Source organism: Heteronotia binoei, chromosome 8 (assembly GCF_032191835.1).
Source record: "Heteronotia binoei isolate CCM8104 ecotype False Entrance Well chromosome 8, APGP_CSIRO_Hbin_v1, whole genome shotgun sequence".
Lineage (NCBI taxonomy): Eukaryota > Metazoa > Chordata > Lepidosauria > Squamata > Gekkonidae > Heteronotia > Heteronotia binoei.
Genome location: NC_083230.1, coordinates 43,349,183 through 43,376,875, shown reverse-complemented (window position 1 = coordinate 43,376,875; position 27,693 = coordinate 43,349,183). Strand labels below are relative to the sequence as shown.

The 27,693-nt window shown below is 44.4% G+C and overlaps 1 protein-coding gene across 1 annotated transcript in view; it reads right to left on the bottom strand.

Annotated features, from left to right (window-relative positions):
- SLC16A7 (solute carrier family 16 member 7) overlaps positions 1-26,935 on the bottom strand; it is a 219,678-nt gene extending 192,743 nt beyond the window's left edge. Inside the window, exon 1 of the mRNA XM_060244967.1 lies at positions 26,747-26,935. The gene's annotated coding sequence lies outside the window, so the exon portion shown is untranslated. The remainder of the gene's footprint in view (positions 1-26,746) is intronic.
- Positions 26,936-27,693: the final 758 nt, after the last annotated feature.

The following is a 27,693-nucleotide window of genomic DNA, read 5'->3' as shown; positions in this document are numbered from 1 at the left end:
GCAGAAGACTGCCTGCCACAGTGGGCAAAATTGTAAATCTAGTTTGGAGTGAAATACTGTTCTCTACATACCTGTAAAGACAATACTAACAGTGTATTCCTAAACAGAGTTTAATACCACTCTAAGTCCATAAACTTCCATGGACCTAGAAGGCAACATCACATATTCAAGAACATCAAATTCTGATTGCAACCTGTGGTTTAGATGTTAACCATAGTTAGCCATAATAATTCTTATGCTGATTCAGGCACAATGCTGAAACATGGATTACACCAAAGAAGTGGGAAAGTGAACAGCCTGCAGCATGACTGTCCTGATTGACAAGCCATGGCTTAGGACAACATGACATCTGAACCATATCTCAGCCACTGTACAACGCCAATTATGTGTATGTTTGTGCATTCACCGAGCTAAACTGACTCAAGGGAAGAACAAATGACATATCAAGAGAGTTCATTTGAAAGTTGCTATGACAAGTACTCTACTTAGAACCCCCTGCCTCTTTGCCATTACTTAAAACTTAGAAAAGGATTATACGGATTGATAGGCTCTCCAACACAAGGTCTTTTTACAAATCCTAATAAATATTCGTAAGATATATAAAATCAATCCATCACTCTTCTGGAGAGTCAACAGCTTCTAGGGGCTTCCTTCAAGTCAAGGATGCAGATAGTCCATTGCTTTCGAAAGCATGATCCCAATACACATTTAACAGATGAACTATTCCAGTTCAAAGGCTGCCTATAATATTCTTGGAGGCAAATGTGGGTCCCTTTATCTATCTTAGGAATGTCACTGGACCAATTGTAAAATGTCCCTGTAAGAGTCCAGGGAGCAAAATTGTATCACCTTCAGTAACAGAGTTCAAGAAGTTCCTTTCTCAGCAGGGTTTAGCTCAAGAATTCAGGTCCACCCTGTTAGCAAAACAAATATAAACAGTTCCTTTCTCTGTAGGCTGATAGAATTTTTAAAAAAGGCATAAAAGGTTAATGAACCTGGCAAGAGTAAACTAAACAACTGAAATTATCCATTGAAGCAGTGTGACTAATTGAGAAATCAACAATTGCATGCTCCAGAAAACACAGCACCTTTTCACATACATTTGAAGAATAATCAAAATCCTCATTTGCAAGGAAATCACCCTTCCTATTACAAAATTAGTTCAAAGGTTTGCTGTGATAATCCTGGAGGTAAAGAGAGCCCCTTCATCAAAGGAATGCCACAGAACCAGATGTAAAATACATGAATGCATTTATCCTTTCATCCCCCACCCCCTCTCTGTTTACTTTGCCCACCTATGGCTTTGTTTAGTTACATAAAAGGCAGAAATCCATATCATGAGTTCACCCATATTATACAGCTTTGTCATGTATACACTCAGGAGATCATATCCAAAATTTACAGTACTAGGGACAAGTATCACTCCCCCATGCTAACATGCAACTGTTCAGTGGACATACTAATAACTTTTTCCACATCTTATCAACATATAAGATATGAAGTATGGCAATATCCATTTCCCCACACAAACATCTGTTTGGTCCACTTTCCTGTGAAACTCATAAATGAGACCCAGATCTGCTATCACCAGTAATCTCTTCTCTGATACCGATTCCTCACTAGCAGTAGTTCCACCCCCCCCCCCCCCCCCAGAGCTTCTGCTTTCCTCAGAGCAAGTGACCAATTCCCCACTAGTTGTTGCGCAGCCACATTTTCACTTGTGGCGCCCTCCAATTTCCCTTGCAGCTTCTGAATCTCAAAAAAACAAGACCAAGTCACCACGGAGGAAATCGGAAGAAGCTGCAAGTCAAAATGCAGCCATGCGGCAACTAGAGAGGAACTGGTTACTTGCTCCAAGGAAAGCAGAAACTCGGGGGTGAAGCAACTGCTAGTGAGGAATTGGTATCAGTTTAGTCTCTTATACAAAAGAGTTGTTGAACTTACTCAACACAGCAAATACTTAAGTCTATTTTATAAGAAATTCAATAAAACAACATTTTTGTGGCTTATAGAAAAACAAAAGTAATTCTACAACAACGTTACAGCTTCAATGCCTGTGAATCAGACATAATTCTCTCTGAGTTCTGTAGGACTTTGTTAATGGGCATAAAAGAGCCAAAATCAAAGTAAATTTTCTCTCAGGTCACTCATGCATATCTTGCAGATGTTTGCTCACTTTTGTTTAAAAACACACTGAACTCCCATGCACTGTTCATGCCAGAGTTGTATGAGTATACATGAAACTCAAGAACAAGAATAATATATTCCTCAGAGTACCAAGGACTCCAAATCATGCACATATCTCAGGGTATTTAAGACTGCATTTAACTTTCATTTCCCTATCAACAGCTTTTTTACTTTAATTCCACAGGAGTGACCCTGCTTTTTGAAGGAGTCAAATGACAACTTTTGCAGTTTACTTCATAAATACAATGAAGTGGCTTGTTTCCTTAAAAATATGACATCAATAACAGAGTTCGTTCTTATTTTATGGCTGTGAACCTACATACATTAATTTTATGAGATTCTTTTTCAAATTAGTGTGTCTAAGATTAATGTCATATTTAGTGCTGCTATATTGTAGTTTCCTTTGTTTTGTTCTATTTAAGTTCCCTTCCCTATTTGTACTCGATATCCACTTCCTTTTCACACTATGCATTCTTACACCGTTTTTACATTCCCTATTTGCTTCCCCCTTTTTAGAAGTCTTCCTTTTTTTGACTAACATACTTATCCATGTGCTTATTCATTCATTCCAGCTTTCTGAGATGTATCTACTTTATTTCTAAAGTGCCAAGAGTCAACTTAGCCTCCTAAGGGGCTGGCACAAGGAATAGAGGAAGGGAAATGAGGACAGGAAATCAGCTAAGACACAAATAGTGCTGTGTTCATTTACATGGAGGAGAATGACATTTAGAACTGATAGACAACTAGTAGAATAATAGTTACCATCAGCCTGACCTTTTAAAGGTATCGATCAAAACTGGTTTACAAGAATAGACACACGTCTTAAAAATCTACATTGAAGAACTTAGATTGCACCAAACAAGGACAACAGAAAAAAAGAGAAGTGAAACATTTCCTGGATTCATTCAAAGGCCACATCTATAGGACTAGGACTTTTCTAAAAGGAATGCAGTTCCGGCTGGCTTGGTGTCAGGGGGTGTGGCCTAATGTGCAAATGTGTTTCTGATGGGCTTTTTCTACAAAAAAAAAGTCCTGTATAGGACTAACTGCAACATCAAATGAATTGACAAATAAAATGGTGGCCCTGTGTATACGTTCATACATTTGTATTTTCCATAAATGTGGCATAGTTTTTGTCTAATGTATGAACATAAGGACACACAGAACAAATGTCTGTGATGTAAAATGTACTAATATATTGTACTGTAATTAGCTGCAGAAAGGTGAAACTGTGAAAAAAGCAGACTTCCATTACTTTTGGCATGACCAAATAGTTGCACCACCAGAGAAATCAACAATCCCAGTGGGCACTTAACTTAAATTTGACTAACAGTAACAAAACAATGTTAAATAAATGGTTTATTAACCTTAACAATTGCTTCTAGCCAATTCTTTTCTGTTTATATTTTTGCTACTGTGGTGAAACATGAAAATCAATCAATAATCAGAAACTCATTTGAATATTTTCTACCCACACAGGATACTATAAATGTGATTGGAACATTTCCAGCAATATTAAGGTAAATTTGGTTCTGGCAAGTCATGTTTGCAATAGTTCAAATAACATCTAATTTGTTAAATGGGAACAAAAGGGGGGGGGGAATCATTTCTTGCCCACTGTGACTCTTTATACCATTTTTCAACAACATGAAAAGACAGTCACAAATATTTGCTCTTTCACCAGTTGAACCAGAATGGTTTGGTCCACTACAGATTTTCAGAGCAGTGCTATTATTTCATTCTATTGTTCATAAATGTTTTTAGTTAGAATGTTGTAACACATTTTAGTTAGAATGCTGTAAATACATTCATATGGAACTGTAAGAAGCCAAGAATCAGATTCAAAGTGTTGCAAGATGAGAGTGGGGGGGGGGGAGGTTTAGCGATACCCAGTGTTAAACTATACTATTAAACACCATGCCTAGTCTGAATTGCAGATTGGATTATAAACCCAAATGATAGTTTAATAAAACTAGAAAATGCAGACCAGACAGAAGGGCTACACAATCTTCTCTGGTAAAAGAAACAACACAAATTCAAAAGAAACCCCATGCTATTAGAGACAGCTTACTTAAAGTCTGGGGTTCTCTGAAAATAAGGATTAGTCCACTGACCACCAATTATGTCAATGATAGATGCATTCTATGATAAATATGAGAGAGAAAAAATAATGATTTTATAACCTATCAAGACATGCTGAATCCCCAAAGAGAGATTAAAACATGGCAAATAGTAAAAGAAGGAAAGAAAATACAATGGATGGCATATCCAGCTAACTTAAACACTGAAAAAGCTGTTTATACTTATAGAGGACAGGAGAGAGATTAAACTGATTTTGAAAAAAAAAATTGTTCAATGGAAGGATCATTTAACAGGACAAATATACAAACCATCACTACAATACTATACTGAAACTGAACAAGGCAAAATGCGTATGCAAAAATGGGCAAGAAATAGCATATAAAAATGGGAAAACCTATGGATCAGCAGTATAAAATTTACTGTGAATCAAACACTGAAAGAAGACTGCTATGAGATGTTCTTTTGCTGGTATATAACTCCTAAAAGCAGAGCTTTTTTTTAGATAGAACACACTGGAACACTGTTCCAGCTGGCTTGGCCAGCATTTCAGCTCAGCCCTGGCTCAGGGGGGCCAAGCCACACTTGTGTGGTGGCCTCCCAGTACCTGGCTTGCTGACAGTGCTCAGGGGGCCAAGCCACAATGTGCAGCAGCTTCATGGGGCCCAGCTAGCCGGCCAGGCCCTCAGGGCCGATCCATGATGTTCAGCAGCTTCCCGAGGCCCAGCTTGCCTGCCACATTCAGGGCTGAGCTGCACTGCACAGCAGCTTCCCGTGACCCTGCTTGCTGGCCAGGCCCTCCCTCCCTCCCTCCCTCCCTTCCTCCCTCCCTCCCTCCCTTCCTTCCTTCCTTCCTTCCTTCCTTCCTTCCTTCCTTCCTTCCTTCCTTCCTTCCTTCCTTCCTTCCTTCCTTCCTTCCATTTGTCTTTTCTTTTCTTTCTTTTCCTCTTTTCTTTCCATTCGTTTCCTTCAATTTCTTTTCCTTCCCTCCCTCCCTCTTCCTCTCTCTTTTTCCTTTTTATTTTTCTTTCTATCTTTCTTCTCTTTTTGTTTACACAGAGTGTGAATAATACCACAGATTCTGGAGTAACTTACAACTTGAGCAAAGCCTTGTTTATTTTATTTTTTAAAAAACACAGGTTAAATATATATTGTTGGTATACTTAGAGTGGAAGTATTCCCATTATGAAGATTCAGAGCAAATTGGATAATGGAATGATAACTTCAGTGGTTTCTTTGGTTCGGCTGAACCAAATGCACACCCCTAGTTAGTAATGCTTTCTAAAGCCCATTTGACTTCACATTCCAGGATGTCTGGCTCAAGGTCATTGATTTCACTGTCATGGTTGTCCAGGACATTGAGATCCTTCTTGTATAATTCTTCTGTGTATTCTTGCCACCTCTTCCTGATCTCTTCTGCTTTTGTTAGGACCCTACCATTTTCCTTTATCATGGCCATCTTTGCACGAAGCATACCATTGATTTCTCCAATTTTCTTGAATAGATCTCTTGTCCTTCCCATTCTATTATTTTCCTCTATTGGTTTGCATTGTTCTTTCAGGAAGGCCTCCTTATCTCTCCTTGCTGTTCTCTGAAAATCTACATTCAGTTGGGTGAATCTTTCCTTTTCACCTTTGCCTTTCGCTTTCCTTCTTTCCTCAGCTATTTGTAAAGCCTCATCAGACAGCCACTTTGGTTTCTTGCATTTATTTTTCTTTGGGATGGTGCTGATTGCTGCCTTCTGTACAAGTAGAAGTTGAGTAGAAGGGTCTTATTCTTGGTTTCTCTTAATATACACAAAAGACTTTAGTCTTGGAAGAGTCTTGGACTTCTGCTGCTACCAAATTCAGCCTCCATTAGAAGACCCATTAGAAAAGGTTCATTCTTAGAGGGGTCTATAAGATGTTGTTTGAGGTTGCCTGATGTTATTTTTTGGAGGACAGGGAGAAGGTTCCAAAGGTGAAGTAAGGCAGATCAGTTGGGGTTTAGTAACCGTATCTCCCATTCCTAGTAAATTTAAACTGGCTCCAGAGAGTTTTCCTTTCTTTACTGTTGCCTTCTTGGGTAATATAGGGGGCTTCCTTTGTTCTTCTCTCTGGAGCTAAATATGCAGCCAGAGGCAATACTTAGGCTGCAGAAATGAATTGGATATTTGTACATTAAGGTGTTTGAAGGAGGGCAAGCAAAGGTAGAAAACATCTTTCCATATTTTACATTTATTTTCACATACCCTTTACATATTATGTAAAAGATAATATGTTAAAAATTGTGATAAGTGTGAGTGATAAGGGCTAAGCTGCTAGAAATGCTTGAGTATACTGATGACTCAATCAAATGAGTTTCAGGTACACTGAAATTCTGCTCTTCCATTCTTAACAGCATAGTGACCTTTCATGGACAGCAGTAATAAGAAAAGGTCAGAAACACATACTTAGCTGGTTTCCTAAAACAGTGTTTATAACCAGACAAATAAGAATCGGCTTAGAGGGAAAACAGAACCTTTATGAAGACTGATTTTTGCCTGAACTGCAAAAAATAAATGGCTGGATGTATTGACCTGAAAGGTTAACAGGTATGTCAGGAATAGCAGTCCTAAGGATTCAATTTTCCCAACAACCTGGAAGTTCTGATATTCTTTTAATTTTGCTTACTAACATTAACTTGTTTACTAACATTCAAGAAAGTACTATTATCAGGGGTCGTTTTGTAGAAAAATAGGTGGTGGAGCTATCCAGGGATTGTTATGCAGCTGCACATACTATTCAATGGACAAAGAGGTGGAACTCTCAGAAGGAGGAGATGGAACTCTCAGAAAGGTTCAGGAGCTGTGCTCCTGTGAGCTCCCACTGAATCTGAGGCCTGACTATTATCAAAACTCAGATCAGGTTTTAGAGCTGAAATGCACACTTCCATCTATGAGGCAAATGTCCACTAATACAACAAGTATCTGTGGATTTACTAGGCAGGCTTAAAACTTAACAGCCAGCATCCAAACACGTGGTTCAAACTCCCTTACATTAATGTGAAGTAAATTCCTGATTGGTTCTCTTCAGTATACCCTGGGAAATGTTAACTACATTTTTAAGAAATATTATCCCAATAGAAAATAACCCCCACATAAATTTGTTTGAATATAACAAACTAAATGAATTTGTTTTTTCCCCTAATTAAATATAAGTTCAGAGATTTGTTGCTAATAGGGACATAAAAGAGGGTATTTTTAAAATTTGTTTAGTAAATAAAAATCAAAATAAACATGCTAAATCAGATCACACTCTAGGGAATTGAATGGGTTTTTTGTAAAATATTCTGTAATTTTTCCCAATTTTAATTTTTCTGGAAACCTCATATCACTGATATCGACGCATTTAAATATCTTGCCAAATGATCATCTCTTGGCTTGTGACTTGACAAGAGGAATACAAGCTAACCAATAGGTATTTGAGCATGACTAACATTTACCACTTTCCACAGAACTCTGCATTTTAAAATTTCCTGAAACACAACTATTCAAAATATTGGAAAGCCTAAAGTTCACAAACAAACTTCTTCCAACTCAAAACAGAAGTTGTCAGTGAGACGAAAGCTTTCATAAAATCTCCCTCATCTCACTCATGGTCCTTTCTGTTTTCTGTTAGCTACACCTTTATTAAAGCATCATTGATACTTTCTGTTGTTGCTTCTGGGCACCATTTCCCCCATCAATTTTTAACCAAAAACATTCAGAGGCTTGCTCTCATTCTATACTTACTTTATGATAACTTCACATAGCCAACAAAATTTGCTACCAGATATGGGGGCAGTCTTCAACATATGGAACCCAAGACAGCTACCCTGGGCTGGGCAGAGCAGGGCTTCAACCACCCACCACTCTGGCCCCCATTGAGAGAAGGTTCCCACCATCTCTTGCTTGGGCCTGGGATAAGCCCTGGTGAGGGGCAGGGACAGAAGGAGGTGGGCCTCAATGAGGTGAGCAGTTGTGGATGCAATTATTATGGGTCCCTCCCCATCATGGAACCAAAATCACTAAGAGTGCCCCTGACAAGAATATACCTATAGCCAAATCAAGGTGACGTAACTATTCTAGCTCTCACTTTGACACCTCTTAGGTAAATGAGGCAAACATTTTTGTGACTTCCCACAAATTGTCATCCTCTATTCTGTGTACAGGGCAAAACAACTAATGGGAGAGATTTTGACTCAGCTCTAATTACAAATAATAAAGTTGATTCCTTTTGATTTCCCTCTGTGTTTAATACAAACTTGCTAGGGTGTCTCTGGACTAGGGATAGGTATGAACAGGAAAAATTGAGGTTGATGGTTTGTGGGATCTCTTGAACCATGAACCACAAACTTTCATGATTTTTTCCACTTAATGAACTAGCTAATGGTTTCTGAGTTAGTGGTGTGATAGAACTAGCACACCAGACTCACAGGATCAAACTCACAGGAGTCTCCAGCTGACTCTCCTCTACCTGTCCTCCATGTTTGGTGAGGATTGGATTTATGGGGGCCAAGTTAACCCCTCAAAGCAGGTACCCCTAGGAAAGTGCTCTCTGGGGAAAATCACACCTGCAGCATCAGGATGGTCCCTCTGCAAGTAGAGGTATCAAATTCACAGTGGACTGCCCTTGGATTTTCTCTACCTGCCCTCCCAGTTGTAGGCATACTGGCTTAGAGTCAGAGTTGGAAGGGACCCCCAGGTAATTTAGTCCAATCCCCTGCACAATGCAGGAATTTCACAAATATCTCGCCCTAGAAAATCTTAGGGTCCAATGTGCAAAAGGGGGGGGGTGTTGAATGGCCCTCTGCAAGCTAGAGCCATCCAACTCGCAGTGGACCTCCCTGGGATGTCTCTCTACTTGCCCTCCCAGTTGTTGGAAGATTGACTGGGGGAGGAAAAGATCCTAGGGTCAAAATGCAAAAGTGAGGAGCATGTTGAATGGCCCCTCAGCAAGCTAGAGCCATCCAACTCACAGTGGACCTCCCTGGGATACCCTCTACCTTCCCTCCCAGTTGTGGGTAGATTAGCTTTCCAGGGGAGAAAACATTATGGTCCAATGTGCAAAAGGGGGGAGTGTGTCAGAGGGCTCCCTGAAAGCTAGAACCATCCAATTTACAGTGGATCTCGCCAGGATGCCCCTGTACCTGCCCTCCAAGTTTGTTAAAGATTGGCTTGAGGGGCTGAGGACAGGGTCCCCTTAACACAGACATTGTTTCTGCAGATGGGCAATCCTTCTCCTCAGGCCCCGGAGGTGGATACCTGCCTGCCTCCCCTTGGTTACAGAGTTTTTTTGGGGGTGGTGACACTCCTCCTTGGCCCTGTGAGGCAGTCACCCACCTACCTCCTTGCCATTGTAAAGCTGGATTCTGGGGTTGGCCAACCCTGCTCCTCAGGCCCAAGAAGTGATCATCCACCCACTTCCTTGGATCATAGAGAAGGATTATTGGGAATGTCAGCCTTTTCCTCACCTCCCCCTGGTGGAAGTGATTCTGAGGATACAGTAATTATGAAGAAATAGATGTGAGGGAGGCTACAGGTGCCAATTCTTGGGGGGACACAAGTTTCAGGAAGGCAGACATGGAAGAGGAAAAGTTAGAAACACTTAGTCCTGGGGGGACAAAAAGCCTGAAGAGGCATATATGAGGAGAAATTGTCCACAGCCAGAATCCACATAGCCCCAGGAAAGAGCCACTGGCAAGTGTCAATGCACAGAATCCATCTCTCCAATGGTGGGCAAATGAGTGGAAGAGTGGCCTGAGAACTAAAAGTCCAAAATGTAGCCCAGGGAGAGAATGGCTGAAAACACCCAGAATCAATCTCTCCAACAGTGTGGGTCAGTGAGTAGCAGAGTGGTCTTTGAGTGTGATGTCAGGCACCAGTCAACCTGAAAACACACCCTTGGGTGAGAGCAGCCACAGCCAGAATCCATCTCCCCAAGAGAGAGGAATCTTGGACTAGTTTAAAATTTGCCATCTTGGGCAGGCCACCTTGGGCTGGTTTGAACTTTGCCACTTTGGGCAGGCCACAGTAGGCTGGGTTAAAATTTGCTAGTTTGGACTGGCTGCATTGGCTTGGGCTGAACTTTGCCACATGGGGCAGGCTACATTATGCTAGGTTAAAACTTGCCACATTGTGCAGGTGAAATTGGGCTAGGTTGAACTTTGCTGTTTTGGGTAGGCCACATATGGAGCAAGAGGAAGGATTTTTAAGATGAGAGCTGCCACAGCCAGAATCCATCTCCTAATAGGGTGGGCCAGTAAATTGCAGAGTAGCTCTTGAGCTGAAAAGAAGACACATCAATGCATCAAATCCTCAACAAGCCCTGGGAAAGAGCAGTGAACACCAGAATCCATCTCTCCAACAGGGTGGGCAAGAAGAGGGCATTCTAAGGTGAGAGTGGCTGGCCATAACTGGAATAAATTTTCCCAATGTGGTGAGTGATTCTTGGTGTGGGGGGAGCAGACATGGTGAGGCGGCTGGAAGCACTGATGCTTGAGGTATTTTCTTGGGAGGACAGAAACGTTCTTTGCGGGGGACAGAAACGTTCTTGGGGGGATGCATGATGCTTGAGGTATTTCCTTGGGAGGACAGAAACATTCTTTAGGGGGGACAGAAATGTTCTTGGGGGGATGCATGAGACACTGCCCAAGCCAAAATAGGCAGTCAGTTGCTGGCAGTTCTCCAACAAGGAACACATCTCTGGCCTTATCCCAGATTGCCCTGAGTCCACCAAACAGCTCATGTGAGCAGGAGTTAAAATATAATAATAATAAAATAATAATAATAATACTTTTTATTTCTATCCCGCCCTCCCCGCAAAGCAGGCTCAGGGCGGCTCACAACATGTAAATACAATGTACAATAAAACCGTATATAATAATTACAATTTCAATTATAAAATCATCCTTAAAATCATTAAAACTTACATTAGGATTAACATTAAGATCTTCCATAAAATCCAGTGACGAAAACATAAAACATATCCAGCAGGACTTTCTTGGCTCAGTATTAAGTGAAGGCTATTTTAAAGTGGTGGGTCTTGCAGGCCCTGCGGAATTGGTCTAAACATCGCAGGGCCCATACCTCCTCCGGGAGTTGGTTCCACAGTAGGGGAGCTGCTATGGAGAAGGCCCGATCCCGGGTGGTCTTCAATCTGGCCTCTCTTGGCCCAGGGATATTCAGCTGGTTCTTTCCAGCTGACCTCAGCGCTCTCTGGGGTTCAAACGCGGAAATATCCCAGTGGGGGTGCAGTTTCTCTGCTGAGGAAACTGGCACATGGCTTGAGACCCACTGTTTGGCTGTAGCAGGAGGACAGGTGGTGACTCAGAACAGAGAATTAAAATATCCCAATTTTTTTGGGGGGGGGAGGGCATAGTTCATCAGGCAAGGAAACTAACACCTAGCATGAGACTCCCTGCTTATTTCCTTCTGTGTTTTATGCAAACTTGATAGGGTGTCTCTGGACTAAGGATGGGTAGTTGCTCTGGAGAAGGAAGGTAAAATATCCATTGGTGGAGGGTTCAGTTCATCAGGCGAGGAAACTAACACCTAGTTTGAGATCCCCTGCTTGGCTGTAGCATGGTGGCGCCTCGTACAGGTCCTCCCTTCATTGCAGCAGCTCCATGTTATGCAGAGCAATTCCACCCTTTATATGGGGGGGTCACAAATACAGGTCATTCTGTACTCCTCCTTTGTGCAGAGAGGATGCAATTGGGTATCCACACTGACCCACAACCTCTTCATTAAAGCAGTCAAAGGAAGAGTAGCCCCCTTCTCCAGTGTGGAGGTCAGCATCCAGCCCAGCCTAAGAATCATGGGGATGACTTGCCCCAGGCTGACCATATGGGAAGACAGGTTGTTGATGGTGTCCTTGAAGGGCTTCAGGACACATGTTATTTTGGATAGGGTCAGCCAGTCAAGCAAAAAGGACTTGACACTGCATGAAAAGTGAGCAGCCAAGCACTGTCAGGTCTCCAGCAACATGAGCATCTGCAGTGAAGCCTCATCCCAGGTGGACTTGATGGTGCTCCCCAGCCTGAGAGCCTCCCTCACCACCAGGTGTAGAGTGTGCAGCAAGCAGATGATGCTCTCCTTTTTAGTATTTTTTGTAAAAAAAATTGTGTGTGTGCACTTGGAAATTGTGTCGACCTCTGGTGACTAACCCCCTCCTAGAGGCCTGGAGGATATTCAGGGAGGTGGCTGAATAAAGCCTGCCCTGTCCTCTTGACTTGATATTTTAAGGAGGTCCCCAATTCAAGTACTAACCAGAGTCAACCCTGCTTAGTTTCTGAGATATGATGACACTGGCCTTGCCTTGGGTATCCAGGTCAGGGTTAGGCAGATGATGCTCTTGAGCTGCACACACCTCACCACTGCCAACATGTCGGTGCTGACATCCAAGTCCATGTAGCCATGGATGATATCAACCACCCACTCACTCAGGCTAGCATTGTGGTGGTGATGCTCTTTGCCATGCAGTCTGCATCCATCTTCTGTGCATGGAGCAGAACCACTTTGTAGCCCAGCAGAAGGACTGTCACCTCCTCCCAGGGCCCTGGTCTTGCTCCACCAGTGGGCTATAAGGTAACGATGCTGCTGGCCACTCCACAGGTGTGCCGCATCCATGGTCCACCCTTGCACTCCAGACAAGAAGGCCTTCACCATCTCCACCACAGAGCAGTTAACGGAGGGCAGGACTTGCCGGCCAAGGGTCTTCTGCAAGGGGATGGAGTACCATGGGGCAACATAGCGCAGTAGTCAGCAAAATCCCACATTCTCCACAATGGACAAGGGCAATCAAGTAACCCACAAGGTGAATTATTGCTTTCTGGGCCTTCCTCTTAGCCCTTTTACTTGGCAGCAGCACTGCCCCTGTTGGAATGACTTCCTTGAGGGTGGCCTGCCTGGAGGTTCCACTCCCACCCACAGCACCCTCAGTGAGACTCTTTTTGCGTGGGGTGAACTCCCAAATCCCCTTCTCCCTGCTGAGCAAGCCTCTTCTTCCCCTTGCTTGGTGCCATTTATTGCTCCGAAGGCAACAGACTTGGGTGATGCCTTTGTAGTTTCCTGCAGAGGGTGGAGGATGATAAATGGTGGAGCCCTGAGCCCCTCTGAACCTGGAGGTTGCAGACCTGGCACTCTACCACACAGGGATCATTGGGGAGCATTTTGAAGTGGTCCCAAAGTGTGGCTTGGAAAGGGAACCCAAAAGCAGAGCAGGCTGGAGACTTAGTTACTGCAGTGTGGTGCTGGGTGGACTGATGCAGGACTGGACTGGAGGTAGGAGCAGCCTCAGGAAATTGGGAAGCAGAGGAGGTGGATGTTTTCCCACCACCCCCTAATTCATCATCACTCTGGGATTCCTCCTCCTCCACAAAGAATTTTAGCAATTGCTCTGCTTTTGGCAGCATTAACAGCTCTTCCTCCTCTGACTCCATCCCCATGAGCACATCAATCAAAAGGCTCTGCTCTGAGACCTCTAGTGACTTCCCACTACAGTTGGGCAATGTTGAGATGGTAAGATGGGCTTGTTCCACAGGGACAGGGGCCTGTGGGATGGGGGTGGACTTCTTCCTCCTGCAATGAGCACCCTTAGCCCTCACTCTCACCCTCATGGCAAAGAGGGGTGTTGTTGACAAATAGGTGGGACGATGGGTTTTGATTCCTCAGCCAAGGACCCCACTGGCTGAACTTTTCTGCCTGGCTGTAGCAGAGGAACAGGAGGTGGCTCAGAGCCCTGAGACACCAGACACCTCCTCAGCTGGGGAAAGGTGTCCAAAAATCCCACTGAAGGGTCTCAGCCAAGGCACTCAGTAACTGAGCTCCTCTGCTCTGACTTGAGTAGGGGGACAAAAATTCTACTGAGGAAGGAGTGTGTGGGTCAACAGGTGAGGAACCCACTGGTTGAGCCCCTCTGCCTGGCTGTAAAGGAGAGACAGGTTCCTCAGAGCCCTGAAGACTAGTTCACAATCACAGTCTTGTTCCAATTCCTTCTCTAGTCTCTGCCTCTAAACAGTCACTCCCTCTCTCCCTAAGTGCCTGATGCAAAGTGAAAACAGCTGAGACTAGAGCTGGAGTATATATCCCTTCTGCTCCCATAGAGCAAAATGGGAGCTCTCTGGTTGGCAGCAAGAGCCACCTGTCAAGCTTTGGAGGGCCAGAATTGGTGTTTCCAGGGCTCCAGAAGGGCTGCAGAAGTCCATCCCTGGCCCATGTACTGCTCCCACAAACTGCACTAACCTCTGTGAAAACTGCTTCTGTTTGTGGGTGGTTTCTGGGAGACACAACTGCACAAACTGCAGCTGACAAACCACAAACCAGGCCCAGTTTGTGACAAATTTAGGTTCGTAAGCCGGTTCGTGCCCATCCATACTCTGGACCGAAAAGAAATAACAAAACATTAAAATTTGAGACATCTATTTTATAGAGAATAGCTCTTTAAAAAAGCTAAATAAACCCCCCAAACTGAAACTCTGGGCCTCTGTGTGTCCTTGTATTGAGATTAACTGTGAAGCACTTGGAGCTTTCATTGTTTGCTGACTTTATGCCTGGAGCTGACCTCCTAAGTAATAATTGAGATCTTGTGCAATTCACATTGCTATAAACACATACTAGAAATAAACTTTAAAACTACTGTTAAACAGGGACTAATCTTACTACGCAGAATGATTCTTATTGTGCTGGGTTTTCTATATCTCTTTATCAAGAGACACCAGGTGAACTATTTTCATAAACAAAATGGTTGAGCCCACTGCTGCAGGAAATCTTCTGTGGGTTACTTGATGGCTAAAAAAGAGTCTCTTTGTATCAAAAGAAATAGTCTGCCACATACATCTAGCAGTGAGAACACAAACAACTGCCCTCTCAGCTTTTATCCCAAGGCTGCAATCTGCTGTACACTTACCCAGAAGTGCCATTGAATTCAATGAAATGTTACTTTCAATAGGTATGTATAGCTTCAGGCTACACTTCATAATATATATCTTGTTTTTGCCACAATCAAGTTTCAAATCAGCAGCTCCTTAAGCACAGAAAGCTCTCATAGACTTCTCACAGATTCAAGAGCTTTTCCATTCACTTTAATGTCAGCAATACTGATATGCATGCACCTCAATGGTCAAGGACAGACAACCTCTGAATTCCATTGCTGGGAATCAAGATCAGGAGAAGGTCTTGGCCTCTGTGCCTTGTTGTTGGCCCTCCATAGTAAATGTGTGATCCCTGGGTGATCAAGCAGGATGCTTATTAGACTACTGGTCTGATCTAGCAAGGCTCTTATGTTTTTACTTGTGTGCAAATTATAAGAAAATTCAAAAATAGGATGACTGCTTCTGCAGTATCAGGCTTACCCAGACCATCTAGTTTACCTCAATTCCTAGTTGTTAACCATATGACAATTATAATTTTTAAAAGGTCTAGTGAGATAGCTATACAATAGGGATGGAACAGTGTCTCATCGCAACTAAAATCCAAGTCAGAACATTCTCTTCTGGTAGAGGTGGAACTATTCTTGAAACAGGTCCAATATCCACTTCTTGTAGTGAGCCTATTGCAAAAATGGGGGGGGGGGAGTGTTGCCTTGTGGGGTCTCTTGGATGCTGAGGAAACATGGCTTCATCTCTAAGCATATTGGAGGCCAAATAAAAGCACACAAAGTAAAGTAAAAAAAAAATTACAAACTTCAGATTATCATAGATAATAATTCCCTAATGGTGGTGGCCAAATGGAGCACTCCCAATAGCTGACAGGTAAACTCAACAACCCATTGGCCCATTATGCATCAGTCACCACTTCTGGGTCCCAGTTGGTCAACTCCCCTGTCCCCTGCCTACTGAAGACCCAGGAACACTGAACAAACTGCCAAAACAGTCTTCCCTCAGAGACAGACACATCTCTGATGCTTCTCTGTGTCCTCTCCATTAACTGGCCTCAGATAGGACTGTTGATCTACTGAGGCCTCGCAAAGCATTTCTTCAGAGGCCATGGCAGCTGCCTCTTTCCTGTCACTCCCTCCCTCTCTCCTCTCTTCAGCCTCGCCCCAAGATGGACGAGAATTGGCCCACATGGGAAGCTGCTAGCCAGAGGCTGTTGCTAGGCAGTAAAGAGAGAGCCCTCAGATGAATATAATCCCATAGAGTCCACCCTCCAAAGCGGTTATTTTCTCCAGGATGGGGAGAGAGATTTTTTGTCTGGCGTTCAGTTGTGATCCTGGGAGATCTTCAGGCTCCACCTAGAGGTTGACTACCCTAGACCTGGCAGCACCCTCTGGGTGACTTGATGCCACCTGACTGGCATGACTTAATTAGGCCTAGCTGCTTGCTCCTGTTCAGCAGCAGGCCCCCTATGACAACCAGTATAACCTATAAGTTGCCAACTCCAGGTTGGAAAATTCCTGGGGGTTTGAAGGGTGGAGCCTGGAGAGAGTGGTTTTGAAGAGGGGTACGACATCAAACAGATACACTGCCATAGACTCCACCGTCCTCCTGGGGAACCACTATTGCCAATCTCCAGGTGAAAGCTAGAGATCACTCAGAATTACAAATGCCCACCAGATGGCAAAGATCAGATTCTCTTGAGGGAGGAAAGGAGTGAATGCCTTCACTTGGGTGGGTGGTAAGACAGCAAGGGTAGGGGAGCATTCACTCAGAGCCTCTTTCTAGAGTCCAGTGTATTTTTCTCCACAACAGGCTTTATCCCTAGTCTGCTATGAAATTTCTGGCATTCTGAGCAAATGATATGTCAAGCCTCTCTGAATCCTATGAACATAAGAGTCCTGCTGGATAACAGGATAGTATCCTGTTTTACACATTGGCCAACCAGAGAGAGAGGAAGGAAGGAAGGAAGGAAGGAAGGAAGGAAGGAAGGAAGGAAGGAAGGAAGGAAGGAAGGAAGGAAGGGAGGGAGGGAGGGAGGGAGGGAGGGAGGGAGAGGGAAGGAGAGAGAGAGACAGAGAGCAGGGGGGGAGGGGGGATTGGGATAAGCAACTAATACCCAATACCTACTGTACTTCCAAGTCTGCACAAAGTTTGCATATCTGTATTAAACCTAAATAAGCCTGGCCAGCAAAGTGATTATGAGTTCTATATCTGGAAATAATTAGCATGCCGTAAATGGTAACCAATGTTCCCTCCAAGCTGCAGTCTTGTGAGCAAAAATTCTACTTTGAGAGCTGTTGGCATTAAAGTTGTGACTACTGCATAAATTATTGTGCTCTGGGGTCATCCTTCCTGAGCTAAGGCAAAAATCTATGAGCTAGCTCATGCTAACTCAGCTTAGAGGGAACACTGGTGGTAATATAAATAGCTGTTTAAACATTTGTGGTGATATATTTAGTTCCTCCAATCACATAGCTGTCTCATTAGGATCTACAGTTATAACATGTGACTCCTAACTGGAGTTACAATGTGCTATAGTGGTTAAGTGGAGAGCCAGTTTGGTGTAGTGGTTAAGTGTGCAGACTCTTATCTGGGAGAACCGGGTTTGATTCCCCACTCCTCCACTTGCACCTGCTGGAATGGCCTTGGGTCAGCCATAGCTCTGGCAGAGGTTGTCCTTGAAAGGGCAGCAGCTGTGAGAGCCCTCTCCAGCCCCACCCACCTCACAGGGTGTTTGTTGTGGGGGAGGAAGGTAAAGGAGATTGTGAGCCGCTCTGAGACTCTTCGGAGTGGAGGGCGGGATATAAATCCAATATCTTCTTCATCTTCTTCTTCTTACTAAAATCAGAGAAGGATCTAGGAGACTCTGATTCAAATCCATATGCTGCCATGAGCTCAATGGGTGATCGATCACAGTCTCATAGCCTAACTTACATCACAGAATTCTTGTAAGGATAAAACAGGTAACAGATAACCATAAACACTGTTCATAGGACCTTGGAGAAAATGCAGGATAAAGAGGTGATGGACAGAGATTATCCTATCAGTACATGCTTGCTCATGTCTAAATGCTGTAGCAATCTTTAAGAAGTTTTTGCAGGACATTATGAGGCAGTGCTCAGTCTCTGGGGCTTTTATTTTTTATCTTATCTTATATTTTATCTATTTATTTTAATCATTTTTATCTCAGCTCTAGTATTTTACTTTTGTTCCATTTTATTGAGCTTTTATTTTGGCTTTCCCCTCCTCTTTTATCTCTGTTTGGTAGATTCAGTGTTGAAGTCTCCCTTCCCTCCCTTGTGGGGGATCGGTGCAGTAGGAGTAGCTGTAAAAGTTGTTCCTCAAAAACTTTCCTAAAAAACATTGCTCAGAAATAATTGATCACTGATTTCACTGAAATTTGAGTTCAGATAAATGTTATCAGTGCTTAGGACTTAATGAACAAAGAACACTATGCACCACATTATCAATACCATGAATTAGATTCTCAGTAATTTACAAATGCTTTAATTAACAGTTAATACTTGATTTTGACCAAATGTTCCTTGGTGTTCCAGCTTCTCTTATCACAACCAGAAAAAGAACTTGCAGAGAACATATTACTATAAGGCTTTCAAAACTAAGAGATGTCAGCAATTTTCTTCTTTTAATGTTTCTCATACTCCTTAGGCAGTTTTAGGATTCAAACTTGCTTCAACCTGTTTTCTTGTGTGTTTACAGTACTGCTCATGAATGTTTAAACTGCCAGACTGTGCGCCCATATTTACTTGCATAAGAATGTTCATGGGCACAGCCTTTGGCTGCAATCCATAAACCATCTACTCTAGAACAATATGTCACTAGCATTTCAACATCACTTCTTGTATTATGTGATTTGTTAAATAAGTCATGGACCAGGAAATGGAGCACTGGCACCAGAGAAGGGCAAAGGCCAGGATTCTAAAAGCCTCAGGTTTGTGACAATGAGAAACCATAAACCTCAATATCTGTCTAGCAAAAATGATTTCATGTTTACATGAAAAATAACAATAATAATGATAATATAACAATCTAATATCTTGCCTCTTTTCAAGTACAGGCAAAACAGAGGAGAAACTTTGGGATGTCATGGCTAAGTGTGTGCCCATCCGTTTTCCCAGCTGTTAATCAGTCTGTGGAAGTAAAGCCTGTTTTGGCTATGTTCTATGTTCAGTACCTTTATTGGCATGCAGACTGTTCTTGCTATTCAAAGGTGAGTCCATACACAGCTCCTGGGCACAGAATTTTAGATACATTGTTTTCCCACTTGTTATCCTGGGATTTTCATCTCCAGAAAATCTGAACAATAAACATTTAAAGTTTGTAGAATCTTTCGGGCTCAAGTGCTGTGTTCTACTGGAGAAAGTTTTTCTTCCAGACGTTTCGTTCTCAGCTGCGGAGAACATCCTCGGTGGCATTGCAGACTTCGGTGGAAGACAGGAGGGCCTGGCGTGACTTTGTCCATGGGGTCACAAAGAGTCGAACTCGACTTTGTGACTGAACAACAACAACACTCAAATAAGGGATATGGGCTGTTTATCTCATTACATATACTAATCCATCTCACACTGTATTTTAATGTTCCCTTTTTTCTAATGGCAAACTAGAATATATTTCTCTTTTAGAACAGTGTATCAGAATATTTTGTTTTTTTCTATTGACATACTCAAATAGGGATATTGGCTGTTTATCTTATTACATATACTAACCCTTCTTCCACCATATTTTAATGTATTCTTTTTTCTAATGGCAAACTATAATGATGTTGTAACCTCTTGAGATACTAATGCCCTCCATTTAAACCCACAACTAAAGAAGCCAGAATGACACCCAGATTTATGGCACTTCACACCTATGACATCAATCTGCTTTTTATCACCCTCCACTGTTGTTTCAGCCCAGTTAACAACACTAACAAACAAACACAGACCCCGATTTGTGATTCTTTTAATCTGCTAAAAACATTCCCATGACTCTACATACCAACACACTGCCCACTTTCTCTATATTTAAGGATGGCTTGCCATTCCAATTTTGTCTGATGAAGTCTGCTTAGAGTATACGAAAGCTTACATTCTGAATAAAACTTGGTCTTAAAGGTGCACTTCTCTACTGCTTTGAGCCTGCTTCGGCGAGGAGGGCGGGATATAAATTCAAGGAATAAATAAATAAATACATTTGATATAATTTAGTACACCTTCCAGTGATGTCAGGGGTGTGTGCAGGGCTTTTTATGTACCAGGAACTCCTTTGTATATTTGGCCACACCTCTCTGATGTAGCCAATCTTTCTGAAACTTACTGTACGCCCTATACTAAGAGCCCTGCAAGCTCTTGGAAGATTGGCTACATCGGGAGTCTGTGGCCTAATATGCAAAGCAGTTCCTGCTACAAAAATAGCCCTGGGTGTGTGGCATATGAAAATGAGTTATGCATTAGTTGTATTAATGAGCTCTGGCACCTCTTTTTCTACAAAATGACCCCTGCAGCTCAGCATCTACCTTAAAATGCTTCTCGAATTGTAATTGTCATAATAAAATCTTACTCCCATCATGCTTTTTAAATTATTTTCTCCTAAGTGGCCACAGTGACATGATGATTTCCATCAGTCTGCTTTATATGTTTTAGTTATTTTCCCATTATGTTTTGTAGGGGGAAATATTAGAAAGTTTGTCAGATCTTAGAGCTCAGTAAAATTCTCACCAGGGGTTTAAACAATGGAGCCCAGAAGCAAGTATTTAGGGGGGCGGGGGTAAGAAAGACAGAGCACAATGAAATTTAGAGGTTCCAGAGCTCTGCTCCTGTGAGCTCATTCCCGAAACAAGGCCTGATTTCAGCCTATTGAGAAATTAAAGTAAAACTGGAACTTCATTAAAAATTATTATCATCTGACCTCTACCATCCCCATAGCCAGCCCTTGCACACCTTTTTACTGATTTTTTTTTTTTAATGAAGCTAGGGCAATGTTTTCGTTATTGTACAAAATTTAAGGCAAGAAAAGATTCCCTTTTAAAAATAATTGCATTTTGCAGATAATAAAACAGCAAAGTTTCGGGGGGGGGGGTGGCATCAGTATGCTTATGACACCCAGCTATATCTGTATGCTATTTGCATACCACTCCATCAGTTTTGGCTGAGGGATTGGAAGCTGTGGTGGGATAGTTAAAGCAGAGCTGGCTGAGACTGAATCCTACTAAGACAGAGGTTCTGTGACTGCGCAGGGAGGATTCAGGGTTGGGGTGCTAACTCCCAGCTCTTCATTTTTGTACTCCCCACTTTGGTGGGGAGGGCGGGATATGATATAAATCAAATCAAATCAATAAATAAATAAATTCATGGCATGCCTGTAACACCGGCGCCAACTGTCAAGAGCTTGGGTGTGATTTTGGGTGCTTCTTTATCAGTGGAGGCCCAGATCACAAATGTTGTCAGACTGATGTTTTTCCAGCTATACCAGGTCAAGCAACTGGCCCCCTACCTGCCCTGCCCTGCCCTAACCACAGTAATCTATTCAATGGTTACCTCCATATCAAACTATTGTAACTCACTGTATGTGGGCCTACCCTTGAGACCAACCCAGAAACTCCAGCTGGTACACAATGCAGCGGCATGGGTCCTTACCAGGACCCCATGAACAGCACACATTTGACCTGTGCTGCATGAGCTGTACTGGTTACCAGTTAAACACTGGATCAGATTCAAGGGTTTGGTGCTTACCTTTAAGTCCCTTAACAGTCTTGGACCAATGCATCCTCAGGACCACTTCTCCTGATATATCCCCTGAAGGGCATTACGCTCCACTGATAAGAACTTGCTTGTGGTCCCCGGCCTGAGAGACATCCAGCTGTCCTCAACAAGGGTCAGGGCTTTTAGTGCCCTGGCTCCAACCTGGTGGAATTCTCCTGAAAGTATCATCCGTGCCTTGCAGGACTTGATGCAGTTCCACAGGGCATGTAAGATAGAGATATTCTGCCAAGCATCTGGTTGAGGGCAGTGATGGCATTCATCTGGCTGGCACCCCCCCCCCCCCAAGATGGTAGCATAACTGGAAATTCAGATTGCCAACTGTGCAAATTTAATAGTAATGTTTTAACCTATATATAATATGTTGTTTATTTATTGTTGTACACCGCCCTGGGCCCTGTTTACAGGGAATGGCCAGTATAAAAATAAAATGTAATAAATACACAAATAAATAACAAAACATATTAAAATCATACCTAAAATGATCATTATGAGAACAAAACATAATTACTGTAAAGGAAGACTTGTCTTTGCTTTTGCTTTATTTTTGGGTTCTTGCTGAAAAAAGAAGTTATTAATGAACTCTTTCATTTCTCAAGTTTTCTGCACTGCATCTGCAAGCATTTTTCCTTGTCCTCTTCTTCCCCCAAAATGTAGTAACAAAAACAAACACCCCCCAAATTGCATTCACACACACAAAAATTGACTTTACTGACCAATACTTAAAAAAAAAAAACTTGACAAATTAATAATCAGGATTGGGGGCAGGGGGCAGGCAGACACTGACTTTTACAGATTTTACTGACCATTTTCCACCCCTGGATCAGTAGCATAATAGGACCTGAACTGGAGGACTCAGAACTGGTCTTCTAGTTTGCCAAATCTAATCCTAAACAGAACTAGAAAGAAAGTTTGCCTCATCACCAGACATGCTAATATGAGAAGTAGAATATTATGCAGCATTTACTCAGTGAAATCAATGCAAAGGATTGTACTGTAGATCCAGCCAGAAATGCCAGGGACTTAACCTGGTTGCTTCCACATGCAACACATGGTCTCTCCTAGCATGGTTTGCCACAGTATGTCAGCTTTTTTCCTAATACCATATATTACTAGTGGAAGATTATGCTTGTATGAATACATTCTTTATGATGCAAAAGAAACAGACAATGATCAGCACTTCTGGTTAAAGCACATCAGTGGAAAACAACTTGTACTGTGTGTGTGTGTGGGAGGGGAGAATGAAATCTGGGAAAGATTCACTACATGATAAAGAAGGGGGGGAAACCCTGTTACCATGTGAAGACTAGCTCAAGCAGGCTCCCTATAATAAAGATTTGAATCTGGGCTGTAGTACCAGGAAAATACACTGTCCTAGTATTTCTTCCTTATTTAAATCCACCCCTCAAGCTACTACTTGTCCCACAAGGAAAACATACAAATGTCTGTATTGTACTTGTATATTGTACTTGTATATTGTACTGATGACACCTAGCTCTATCTGTTGATGAGTGGCTGGCCAGTCGCCGCCCCTGATCAGTTGTCCAAGGCATTGGAAGCCGTGGCTAGGTGGTTACAACAGAGTCGGCTGAAGCTGAATCCAGCTAAGATGGAGGTCCTGTACCTGAGTCGGGGTGGGGTGGGTATGGGCATTGAGCTCGCAGCTTTGAACGGTGCCACATTGGTGCCAGCCCAAAAGGTGAGGAGCTTGGGAGTGACCTTGGATGTCTCCCTTTCCATGGAGGTCCAGATCATGATGGTTGCCAGGTCTGTCTTTTGTTATCTTCCGCAGATCAGGCAGCTAGCATCATATCTATCCCCCCAGGACCTGGGTACAGTTATCCATGCAATGGTCACTTCCAGATTAGACTACTGTAAATTGCTCTAAGCTGCCTTACCCTTGAGACTGATCCGGAAACTGCAGCGGGTGCAGAATGTGGCGGCTCACCTGCTGACTGCACCACCTTTACAGGTGGGCATTCAGCCGGCACTCCACGGTCTGCACTGGCTGCCCATTGAGTACCGGATCCACTTCAAGGCTCTAGTGCTAACATTTAAAGCCTTACATGGCCTGGGACCAACTTACCTGCAGGACCGTCTCTTTCCATATATGCCCAGGAAGTCATTACATTCGGCCTCCCAACATCTGTTGGCCATCCCCGCCCCAAGAGATGCCCGCCTTGCCTCAACTAGGGCCAGGGCTTTTTCAGTCCTGACCCCAACCTGGTGGAATCAGCTCTCTATTGAGATCAGGGCCCTACCTGGCATATTAGCCTTCCGTAGGGCCTGTAAAACAGAGCTGTTCCGCCAAGCTTTTAGCTGAGGTCGCGGGCATCTATTCTTGATCTGGTTGGCCTCCCCGGCCAGCACTGTCATCTGTGCTAGGAGTTGGAATAAAAACTGCCATCCCTATGAGATATCATGATGTGAAATGGCTAGGCTGGGCAATGTGATGTCACGATAATCTGAGTGCTGTTTTGTCTGTTTTAAAATGTTTTTATTGTATTTTGTTTTATTACTTTGCCCTGAGCACTGTGGGGAATGGGTGGAATAGAAATTTACTAAAATAAAATAAATAATAAATAAATAATTTTCCCTGAGCACTGTGGGGAATGGGTGGAATAGAAATTTACTAAAATAAAATAAATAATAAATAAATAATTTTCCCCACAGGATTAATAATAGTTCAGAGACGGGTGAAATAAAAAGGGGGAGAAAACCAACAAAAGCACCATACTAATTAATAAACCTTCCACAGCCCCATGGTTCAAAACCAGAGTTGCTCCCAGTGCCATTTTTAACCAAATTCTAACCACAGATCTTCCAAGACAGATCTAATTTGGCCTTTGGCTCACTGAATGGGGTACATCTGTCTGTCATACGGGGTGGTGGTACATTTATTGATCATTTTTTATTCAACTCTTTAGATCATTTAATTTCATGCTTCTTTTAAACTCCCAGCAAAAAACAACTCACTTAAGCCTGTCCACTGTGCCACAATGGGGAATCTGGACAGTGTTTAAATACATGGTTTAAACAGAAGAAGGTGAACTTGGTTGCACAGTTTCAGTGACATCTTCAAAGAGATTGTGTACATTTAGGGCAAAATTAACTGATTTTATCAGCTTCATGTTTCCACACTTTTGGTAAAAGGTTCTCTCTTTCCTCAGGCCTCTCACAACATTGCAACAGAGCCTTTCCAGCAGCGGTGAAAATCTCTCTCCCCCCCCCCCCCCGCTCATATTTGTTTGGACAGCTCCGGAGTGCTGCTGCTGGCGAGTAGCAAAAAGGAAAGGTGCACCACCAGGTCGAATTTTTCAGCGGGCGAGCTAGCAGGGAATAAGAACGTGTCGGTGGTAACCCAGCATGCCACGCTTGCCGACCACGGCCCTGGCATCTGAGCCGCATTCCACGTGGATTGCTTTGAACACCGGGCAAGCACCAACCGGCTGCAGCAAATTGGCCGAGCCCCTCCGGCTTATGGCTCCCCTCCCCTCGCAGCCGGATCACGTTCCTGCCTTCATCCTCCTGCCATTGTTTCTTTCCACCGCCTCCGCACGTTTCCCATTGGCCGGGGCCGGGGTGGGGCCTTGAAAACGAGAAGAAGCTTCTTAATGCTTTTGCGGAAAACACCGACTGCCTGCCGCCCGGCTCAGCCCCCAGGCCCAGTCTGAGCATCGTTCAGCCGCAGAAGGGCGGCCCCCGGGATTTGAAAGGGAAGCTCAACCGGGTGAAACCAGCGCAGCCCTGCCCTCCGCGACAGACCCAGCTCCCCGGAGGAGGAGACAAGGGCTGGGCTTTTGCGATGAGCTGGCGAAGGAAACACACGCGTGATGCCGATGCCGTCGTCTCAGTTACCTCCTCCTCGCCCTGCTGCTGCAGCAACGCAGACATACACAAAGGCTCAGACCCGACCGATTGGCTCCGAGGCGCACGCATTCACATGCCCGCAGCCGCTCCCGCACCGGGCCAAGGCCAGAACCCACATTCAGAACTCTCAAAATGGCTTTGCCGGGCAGGGTGGGGGAGAGGAGGAGGAGAGGAAGAAAGCCTGACGGCAGCATCAGAACCCTTGGTGGTGGAGGACGTTTCCCCCTCTCCTAAATCTGATTTGCAAGGCCGGGTAAAAAAAAAGCACATGTGTGCTGGGATCCCTGCAGCTCATGAAAATGTAACGTTTTGAGGTTATATGTGTTTGTGGGAGTCGCTCTGTATCATAATCTATGCGGTCTGTGTGGTGTGTATCTTCCTCTGTGTGGAATTCTAGCTCAGGACTCATCTTTGTAGGTCACCATCAAGGAAGGAGCTAAATTGTGCATCAGGCTCCCAAATGTTTCTGGGCCTGAGAAGTCTGAGGCTTTCTTACCAATTAAATCTTACTAATGTGAGCATGCTAAATGATTGGGATTGCTAACGGTCTAGAACAAACCTGCTTCTCTCTCTCTCTCTCTCTCGGTCACATACATATAAACACGCACGTCACAGCAAAAGCCCAGTGTGTGATAGATCGACATGGTGGCAGCCACGCTAGCCATCTGCACCTCATCCACAGCACTGCGATCCAACAGCAGCAGCAGCAGCAGCGGTGGCAACAGACAGGTGCTCTTCGCTGTGGCAGGCGCCTGGCGTAGAAGCGAGACGGGCTACATCGTTCTTACAGTGGCGCGACACACACTCTAATGGCAGCCGCAGAAGCAGGTAACATCAAAGCAGACAACGGACCCGGCTCTAAGATTCGCTCACATCCGTAAGGCTCGCAGCTCTGGCAGCGCCCTAACCCAGAACGCCCTTCCCAGGTTGTGCCAATATGAAAAACAGTTGGACGGGCCCGTTTACGTTACCTGGCTCGGTCTCTCTTTCTCTCTCTAGCTTAGGCTGGGTGGGCTGGAGCTAATGGTGCCGCCGCCGCCGGTTCCTCTCCCTGTCACTGGCTGAATGGGATTATTTATTTATTTCCCATGACGTGGCCGGCAGCGAAAGCAGGAGGCGGCACGAGGCAGGCTGAGGCGGGCTCCGGAGGCCGAGGAGGGGGAGGAGGCGGGTGGGCTCGACCTCTTCCCGCCTGCTCAGCTCCGACTGGGAGGAATTGGTGTCAAGGGCAGCCGAGAGCTCCGCGAGCATCAGCTGAAGGCGCACGCGGGGAGCCGAGAGGAGGGGACTGCCGCCTTTCAGCTCACCGCCTCCGCTAGCCAACCGTCCCGCAGCTTTTCCTTCAGCCTGCCTCAAAAGGAGAAAGAGCACGCCGGAAACTGCCTGGCAAGGGCGCGCCGAACAGGAGCAGGACAGACACGCGTTTCCAGAATACAAACGGGAGGAGGGGGGGGCGGCATGAAGAAACCGGATCCCGCTGTACCTGCAGGCAGGGCAGGAGCACCTCGGCTGCCCCAGGCTTTTATCTGGCCTGCGCTGCCCCAGCATCACTGCACACAGGGAGAGCAGGCACTGCGGGGGGAGGGCTGGGCAGGCTCCGAGACTGGCAGTCTGGGAGCAACTCCGAGCGCACTGCTCAGGGAAGGCGCCCCATGACTGCCCTTCTTAGGGCAGTCTTGGAGTACCTCGGAGAGCACACTGCGCATGCGCAGCTCACCAGTACTGCGGGCAATCTACACCCCAGGTTTCAGAGGGCAGGCGCCGCCGGGGCTAGGGCTTCATGTAGATCAAGCTGGCACTTGCCCGTCCGGGCCTGCAGGGAGGGCAGGCACAGTGGCGTAGGGAGGGGGTGGCGGGGGTGGCGAATCGCCCCAGGTCTGCGGGTCTGGGGGGCCCCTCAGAAGCCGGCTGCACTCGC